Below are 8,908 nucleotides of genomic sequence, written 5' to 3'. Positions count from 1 at the left end.
GAGATTCTTATTTTTTGTAACTGAGAAAATTCTGAAGTACATGTAGATCATAGACCCAGGATATCAGCTTGATTGAAAACACTATTAACAAAATTCGGTTCAGTATGTATTTTGTGGTTTTGAGGGATCACACCCAGCAGTGCTAAAAGTTCAATTCTAGTTCTGCTCTAAGTTTTTACTGTTGGTAAAGTTTGGAAGACCATATGTGATTCCAGGAATAAAAAGCCCAGTTATGTGTGTATGCAGCAAGCAAATGTCTTACCTGCTATAATAAATCTCTGACCTCACCATCTCAGTATTTTTACATTGGATTGGTAAGGAAAAGGTCAAAATGACCAGGACCATTATTTACTTTAAAGAATAATAGTGCTGTGCAAAATAAAAATGTAGTTGCATTATGGTTAATTTTGGTTAACTCAATAGCATGAAAAGCTACTTTACATATTATAAAAGAATGGGCTTGAAGGAGACCTAGATAAGTGAGGAAGCTCAATGCTTAAATTGTAACTACTTCCTGGCTTCATTTTTTCTAGCTTCAGGAGTACAATAGAAACAAAGATAAATTCCCAGAATACCGAGAAAAAGCAAAGAGTAAATGTATAAAACATTGGTAAATGTAAAAACACTGGTTAAAAAACCAAACAGTAGAAAAACTGTAGAAACAGTAGAAAGCCTGTCTAGAGTACAGACCAGTGTGGGGTGGGGAGGATGGACACTTGGGATATTGGTGATGGGAATGTTGTACTGATGCAGGAAAAGATAAGGCCTCCCAATGCTTACCACAGGAAAGGAGGTACAGTAAATGTTCCCCATATACACCTCATATACAGGCCCTTTGCCTGGTCTGTATTGTGAATGGGGGGACAAAAAAAACCCAAACAGTTAAATATAAGCATTTCTTTCTCTCTAGTTAGGTGGAGGGTAAAGTTATGCTGTTGTGGTCCTACACTAGTCAAGATAAACCTAGCAATACATTAAGAAGTGACCAAGGGGCCAGAGCTGTAATACAGTGGGTAAGTCACTTACTTGGCTTGCAGATGGATTCTACATCATGAATATCTGTGATTTTTTTTGGAGAGTGCTAAATTCGTTGATGTTCAGGGGTCACTCCTGGCTTTGCCCCCAGAACTTGCTCCTCTTGGGGGACCATATGAGATTCTAGGGGATCGAACTGCAGTCCAACCTAGGTCAGAGCATGCAAGGCAAATATGCCCTACCACTGAACCACAGTTCTGGCCCCGAATATTTATGCTTTTTACCTATCTAGACCCTGATACTATGTCAAATATGATAGCTTTGACCTTGTCTCTGATGAATAATAAAAACAAAGCTCATATGAATCACAAGAAAACTTCCTACAATTTCTAAAGTGCAGTCTACCTCTTCTATTTTATAAGTCTATATTTCTATAAAGGAGACATAGGGAGTTTGTGGGTTATATTTAGCAGTCTTCTTTAATGTACCTTGACTTAAAAATAAAGAATTTTCCCAAAACAAAGCACAGATTTTACAAGTTGCAATGTTTCTAAAGAAAGTGTGAAGTTTAGAGGTCATAAAAGAATTGTCCCTGGTGTTTGTTCAATAATTATATTGATATATGAAGATGAAAAACAATAGAGATCTTGCACTATAGGTACAGAAAGAATTTTTTTTAATCTTCCATACAAGATTCTTTAAGAATTTAACCACAAACTTCTTACATTTATCCCATATGTACCTGTAAATTATCCAAAGATACTATCTATTAAGACTTAAGTGCACAATATAAACAACAAATAATAAAAAATAAAACTTAATCACAATAATGCATTTAGTCAGCAAAACTTCAGTCAACTTCATAGAAAAATTACAATTACACTTGTGATATAATAGTTTTTAATTATAATAATACTACATATACACTCGTATGTAACTCTTACTAGATACAGTTTAGAGTGAATATATTCACTCCTTTAATATGACTATGTATGTATTCAATCATTAGATAAAATTCTATGTATTAAAAATGTAGATAATTCAACCAAAAAAGTACAATAGCAATAAAGATGAACTCGCTATCTAGGAGAAATACTTAGTAGGTTCCAGCAATTTTTATATCTTCCTTCTTAACTTTTTCTAATAGTCATTTTTATTGCATTCAACTATTTTATATTTATCTACAACATATTGGGTGGTAGGAGAGAAAAATGTGATAGTAACTATTGTCTTTTTAACTCAGAATTTGCAAGACTACAGAAGCCATATTCAAGACTGATGGAGAAGACTGAATATTACCTGGAGCTATGGTTCTCTAAGTTTAAGGCAACTATGAGGCATTTAATTATCCTTCTCAGTCACCAGGCTTTAAAGTACAATAGAAAGAAGTAAATAGATAGTTAAGTGAATGGCTTCACTATACTTAACTATGTTATTTAACTAGAGGGATAAATTGCAGATGTTACATTGATAGCTATTCATAAAACCCACATTGTCTTGCACACATCAAGGTCAATCTATCAAATTTGTTACCAGTTTGGGGAGAATGTTTCTGAGTTTAATGACATTTGTAAGGGGGTGAAAATACTGTGAAAATCTCTCACATGAGTAACCTTTCTCCTCTCACAGTGATGTTATGCCACTAGTTAAAGATTGTTGGCTCTTAATATGTAAGAATACATGCAATCTGAATTACCACTTAAAGATGAGCTGTAGTCTATAAGTATTTCATCTTTCTTATTACTTTATCAGTGTTACTTATCTCCTAGTGCTGGGAGAAGGAATACTGTCTATTATTATTACCATCTTTGATAAATTAACTAAAATAAGGAAAAACAGGAAAAGGCTCCTAGTGTTGTGGCAAGGGAAAGAAGCCTAACCCAATTTTTACATAAAAGGCAATATACAGATAAGATACAAAGCAAAGGCCATAGCAAAATTTATCAGAAGAGTTGCCTATGCTTTCTGATATCATATCATTTTCATTTTCTTCTTTTAATATAATTGGTGCTCATAAAATAATGTCCTAAATGTATATACAATGTAAGTACAATCATGCTTATGCCATTATTATATTTGTGTCTATCATCAAACATGATACACATCATCATCATAGACACCATACAGACTAAAAAAATAGAAAAATATTTTAGTAAACGTGACATGAACTTTACTATTCATATCACTATCTTCAATATCAATAAGTTACCATCAATCTAAGCTTATTTTAATCACTGTTCTAGTACTCTGTAATATTGTAATGTAAGTGAATGAGTTTTACTACAATATTCTCTGCGTTTGACCTCATAAAAATGAAAAAAGTTGCATGATTTTTCTGCTGCCTGTTTTCTCACCCAAAATGTCTTACTTAGGGGCCTAAGAGGTGGTGCAAGTGATAAGGCGTTTGTTTGCCTTGCACGCGCAAGCCTAAAATGGACCATGTTTCAATCCCCCAGTGTCCCATGTGGTCTCCCCAAGCCAGAAGCAATTTCTGACGCTTAGCCAGGAGTAAACATTGAGTGTCACGGGTATGGGCCCAAAAAATGTTTTGCTCAAATTTAATTTGTTATTAAGTATAACTTCACTACACTATTTGAGAGCTATATGGTACTCCTATCCATCAATCAATCAATAATGCAGTTGCCACCACCTATATATTTCTTAATTTTTATTATTACAATAGAAGTAGTTTTGAATTTTTCTACACTGAGTAAGAAATGATGTTTTACACTTTTACTGAAAAGAAATGATGTTTTACACTTTTACTGAAAAGCATTGAATATATTTTCATGTTGTGAATTATTAAAATACATTATCTATTTGCATTGCTATACCTATTTTTTTTCTTTCTGTTCTATGGATATGCAACATTTCATTATACCTATTATTGAAAACTCTCAATTTATCACATACACAGATTTTGCACCTCCACTATCACTGAAATGCCAGAGACACTCCATCATGGTTCTTGTGTAATTTCTCACCCACTCTAACCCTCCCACACCATTTGGTAATCTCAATTCTTCTGTCAGATTCCAGGGATTTGTTTTTGCTGAATAAATGCACTCTTCTTAGCTCTGTTTCTTTATATATCACATATGAATGATACCATCTGGCAGTTTTCCTTCTCTTTCGACTTACTTCTCTTAAAGTATCTCAAGATCCATTTAAGTTGCAGCAGAAGACAAAAATTCATCTTTCTAATAATCAAGTAGTATTCCATAGTGTATATAAAGCACAACTTGTCTATTTACAGCATTGGACTTTTATGGCTACTTTTAGATGCTAGTTAGTATAAATAGCGTTGAAATAAATGCAGTATTTATACATAATTTAATTTATTTTTATTGTTTGGAGGTTAGACCTAGCAGTGTTCAGGTATCACACCAGATTCTTCACTCAGTAGCCACTACTGATGGGCTCAGGACTATATGGGGTTCCAGGGATAGAACTCAGGGTGGCAATAGGCAAGGAAAGTCCCTTACCCATTGTACTATCATTTCAGCTCTTTTATGAAACTCTTAAAAATAAATAGTTTATATTCTTGGGAAAGATGCCAAAGAGTGAAAACACTGGGTCAGATAGCATTCTCTTTAAATTTTAGAGAGGTCAATTTTAATTTTTAAGAGGTTGCTATACTGTTTTTCATTGAGACTGAACTAGACAGCATTATAACACTCACCAACAGTGAATGAGAGAGTTCATGCTTCACCTCCTCCCTGTCAGCGTTGGATGTTTATATTTGTTTTGAAATAAGCCATTCCCACTGATGTGAGATAATATTCTGATTTGCATTTCCAACATAATTAGTAATGATGAACACTTATTTATATGTCAACTCACCATCTGTATTTTTTTTCTCAGGGAGGTAAGTGTTAAACTCCTCTTGCAAATTTTTAATAGGGCTATTACTTTTTTAATTGTTGATCTTTAAAATTAGTAGATATTAGCCCTTTTCAAAAACTGTGTGGTGGACAAATAATATTTTCCCATTCAGTGTATGTCTTGAAATTTTAGTCATTGTTTTGTTTGCCAATGCAGCTGAAAAATGTAATCAACCACTGATGATATCATGGAGCGTTCTGTCCATTTTCCTTTGATGTGCTTATGTATTAGAATCTAAAATTAAGTTCTCTAAACAATTTTGATTCTACTATCATAGTATGAAATAAGTCACATTTCTTTTTATTTTGTTCTTTTTCTTTTCTGTATGTAGTTTATTCAGTATTTATAACAGACTTTTTCTCAATTTATGCACCAAGTTCCAATTATCCATAAGTTTTAGAATATATTAATGTACTCTTAATACTTTTATATTTGTTGTGTGTGATTTTACTTAATTTCATAGTGCTTGGATAACCACAGCTTCATTGTGAGTATAAAATCATATATTGCATACTTCATATCTTTTTCTTTCACAATTTTCCTTGTCTCTAGGGAGTTTATAGTTGTATACAAATTTTAATAGCTTTTGTTATAAGTCTTTGAAGAAAGCCATTGTCATTTTGACAGGAATTGCAGCGAATCTGTATACTTCTTTCGACAGTGATCATTTTAACAAAATTAATTTTTCTAATGCATAAATATGAAATTTTTCCATGTCTTCATATATTTTTAAAATCTGACTTGTATCTTCCAATGTACCTTTGACCTCCTTTATTCATTTAATACCTTGCTATCTGATCATTTGTGATACAGTTGTAAATGAGGGTTTTGCATTTTTTTAACCTCTTTTACTTCTAATATATTGTTTCCTATAGAGAAATACAACAGATACTTCTTTGGGTGATTTTAGCCTGCTAATTTACAATGTTGTTTTATTGAACATGAAATTTTTCTGGTAGTCTTTAGGTCATCTAAAATGATGATAGTTTAAATTCTTCTTTCCAAATTTAAATATCTTATATATATTTTTATTACCCAAGTTCAGTGGCTAGGACTACCAATGCTATATTGTAAAAATGTCTTAAGTGAGGATATCTTTGTTTTGTGCTGATTTTAAAGAGAGAGCTTTCAGTTTCTCGGACATGTCAGTATAACATCTACGGATCTGTTAAATATTTACTTTATTATACTGAAGTAAATTCCTTCTATTTTGAATCATGAATGAGTGTAGAATCTGTCTAAAGTTTTTTCAGTGTCTATTGATATCATGTGGTATTCCTTTTGTTGATGTGATGTGTCATGTTAATAGATTTTCATATATGAATCATTATTACATTCCTTAAATATATCTTAATTGATCATGATGTATCATTCTTTACATATATTGTTGATGTTTGTTCAATAAGATCTTGATAGGAAATTTTACATCCATATTCATCAGGAATGTTGATGTAAAATTGATCCTATTTAGTAATATATTTTTATATGAGGTTAATATTGGTCTTAGTGAAGCTAGTAGAAGTCCTATTTTTCTGTTTTGTTTGGGGGTTTGGGCCACATGCAGCAGTGCTCCTGGTTCTACCATCAGGGATCATTCCTAGCAATGACCTGTGAACCGAACCAGTGGTGCCTGGGCAGACAACTCCAGTGACTGCATGCGCCTGATCAGCTATGCAATCTCTCCAACCTCATTTCTCTGGAGGAATTTGAGAAGATTAAATGCTTTTTTCCATGATAGTAATTGATTTCATGTTTTCTACTTCATCCTTATAATCTTTCATAGTTTTATGATTCTAAATGTTCAACCATTTCTTGCATATTCTACAATTAGTGACATAAATTTGTTCATAGTAATTTTGATTTTATATTTATAAACTATCCATTGTAACTTCTCTTTCACTTATAATCTGATTTATAAAGGTTTCTCTCTATATTCACTCTATGAATCTAGATAGATGTTCGTTAATCTTGCCCATTTGTGTTGCTTTCTTGACTTCTATGTCATTTATTTCTATTCTAATATTTAATTCCTTTTCTCTACATAATATGGGCTAATTTGAAGTAATTTTATTTTCTTGATATTTAAACTTAGGTTATTTGAATTTGTCCTTTTTTCTTAATAAGAAGTCTATATTCCTCTAAGTACTACTTTTACTATGTTTCAAAATTCTTAATCACATTCATGTCCAGGAATCTTTTAATTTACTTTTTTATGTTTGTTTTGAGCCACACCCAGTGACACTCAGGGGTTACTCCTGGCTTTGCGCTCAGAAATTGCTCCTGGCTTGAGGGACCATATGGGATGCTGGGGGATTAAACCGCGGTCCATCTTAGGCTAGCTCATGCAAGGCAGATGCCTTACCACTTGCACCACTGCTTCAGCCCCTTTTAATTTGCTTTTTATCCAATGATTATTCAATAGCATCTTGTTTAGTTTCTAAATGTTTTGCTTCTTTTTATAGATAAATTATGCCTTCACAGCATTGTACTCAATAGGAATACTTGACATGTTTTCTTATTTTTATAACTTTATGAAAACATTGTCCTTGTGTCAAAACCTATGTTTTATCTTAGAGAACGTTTTATGTGCACTAAAGGAGGTATATTCAACTTTAGGCAGCTGGAGAATATTACAAGCCTATAACTCCCAGCTCTTCCAATTCCTATGTAGGGTTCTTGTTTCCTTTTTGACTTTCTGTCTGTCCATTCTGTCCACATAAGAATGAGTTCCCTACTATTATTATCAGTCACTGACATGTCTCCTTGGTTTTAATCGTCACTACTTTAAATTTTTTTCTGGAGCCAAAGAAGAATGGGTAGGGCATTTGGCTTGTAAGTGTCTGTTCTGGGTTTTATCTCTGGAACCCCAGATAGTACCCAGAGCACCACCAGAAGTAAGGCCTGTGTGTAGAGTCAACTGTAACCCTTAAGCTTAGCTGGGTGTGGCCACAAGAAATTCCATTTATTTGATGTATATATTTTGCTAAGTGTGAGGTACTCTTAACTTAAGAAGTTAAGATTCATTAAGTTCACTTTTTTAAGTTAAGGAGTTAGCTTGGTGTATGAATCTTTATATAGAAAATACTGATTCCTATCACATCTTAACATCTTTAGTTTGAATACCATTTTTTTTCTAATAAATGTATGGAACATCCTACTCTTTTATGCTACAATTCACTTTATAGATTTTTTCTAAAAAGTTTATTCTGATCATATTTGTCATGAAAATTCAAGTCAGTCCTCTGTAAGCAGCAGAAGTTTGAATTTAGTTTTCTGATCATTCAACACTTTACATTTTGTTGACTCACTGTCATTTCGAGAAAAAAAAAAATGCCAGGTTTTTTTTTTATGAAGATTTTTCATGTTTTTGCCATTTTCTTGTTTGACATTGTCCATGCTTGCATTTGATACCAGCTTTTATGTAATGATAAGAGTTTTTTCTTCTCTGTATTTTGGCTTTGAAGTTATCATGCAGTTTACATCTGAAGTCCTTACTTCCCCATTTAAATTCAAAAGCAAATGTTTAGAACTTTCTGGGAGGGTTTTTGTTTTGTTTTATATTTTTCCATCTTGTATTTTTAATATATCATTTTGTTTTCCAAGTAATGTTTCTCCTTTTTTATGAAAAATCATTTAATATTTCTTGCAAAGAAGGTTTAAAGGCAACACATGCCTTTAGCTATTGTCTCAAAATGTTTTTTATCATTTCTTCAATGATATGTGGTAATTTGGCAAGATAAAGGATTCTTAGCTGGTTGTTATTTTTTATTCAATACTTTAAATATATGATTTTATTCTCTTCACTGTAGAAATTCATTTCAGAAATATAAATATTTTTGGTTTTGTTTGTTTTGTTTTGTTTTGTTTGTTTGGGGACCACTTCTGGCAATGCTCAGGGGTTACTCCTAGCTCTGCACTATGGAGAATTACTCCTAAAGTGTGCACAAGGAAACATATCTGATTCCAGATATTAAATACACAAAACAAGAAAGTGCCTGTCCAACTCTGCTATCACTCCAGCCTCTGAGATGAGTCTGTAGGAGGTTCC

The 8,908-nt window shown here is 32.6% G+C and overlaps 1 pseudogene; it reads left to right on the top strand.

Annotated features, from left to right (window-relative positions):
- Window positions 1–763: 763 nt before the first annotated feature.
- Window positions 764–869, top strand: LOC126007998 (uncharacterized; annotated as a pseudogene).
- Window positions 870–8,908: the final 8,039 nt, after the last annotated feature.

The sequence above is a fragment of the Suncus etruscus genome, chromosome 4 (genome assembly GCF_024139225.1).
Source record: "Suncus etruscus isolate mSunEtr1 chromosome 4, mSunEtr1.pri.cur, whole genome shotgun sequence".
NCBI lineage: Eukaryota > Metazoa > Chordata > Mammalia > Eulipotyphla > Soricidae > Suncus > Suncus etruscus.
This window is presented reverse-complemented; position numbering and strand designations above follow the sequence as displayed.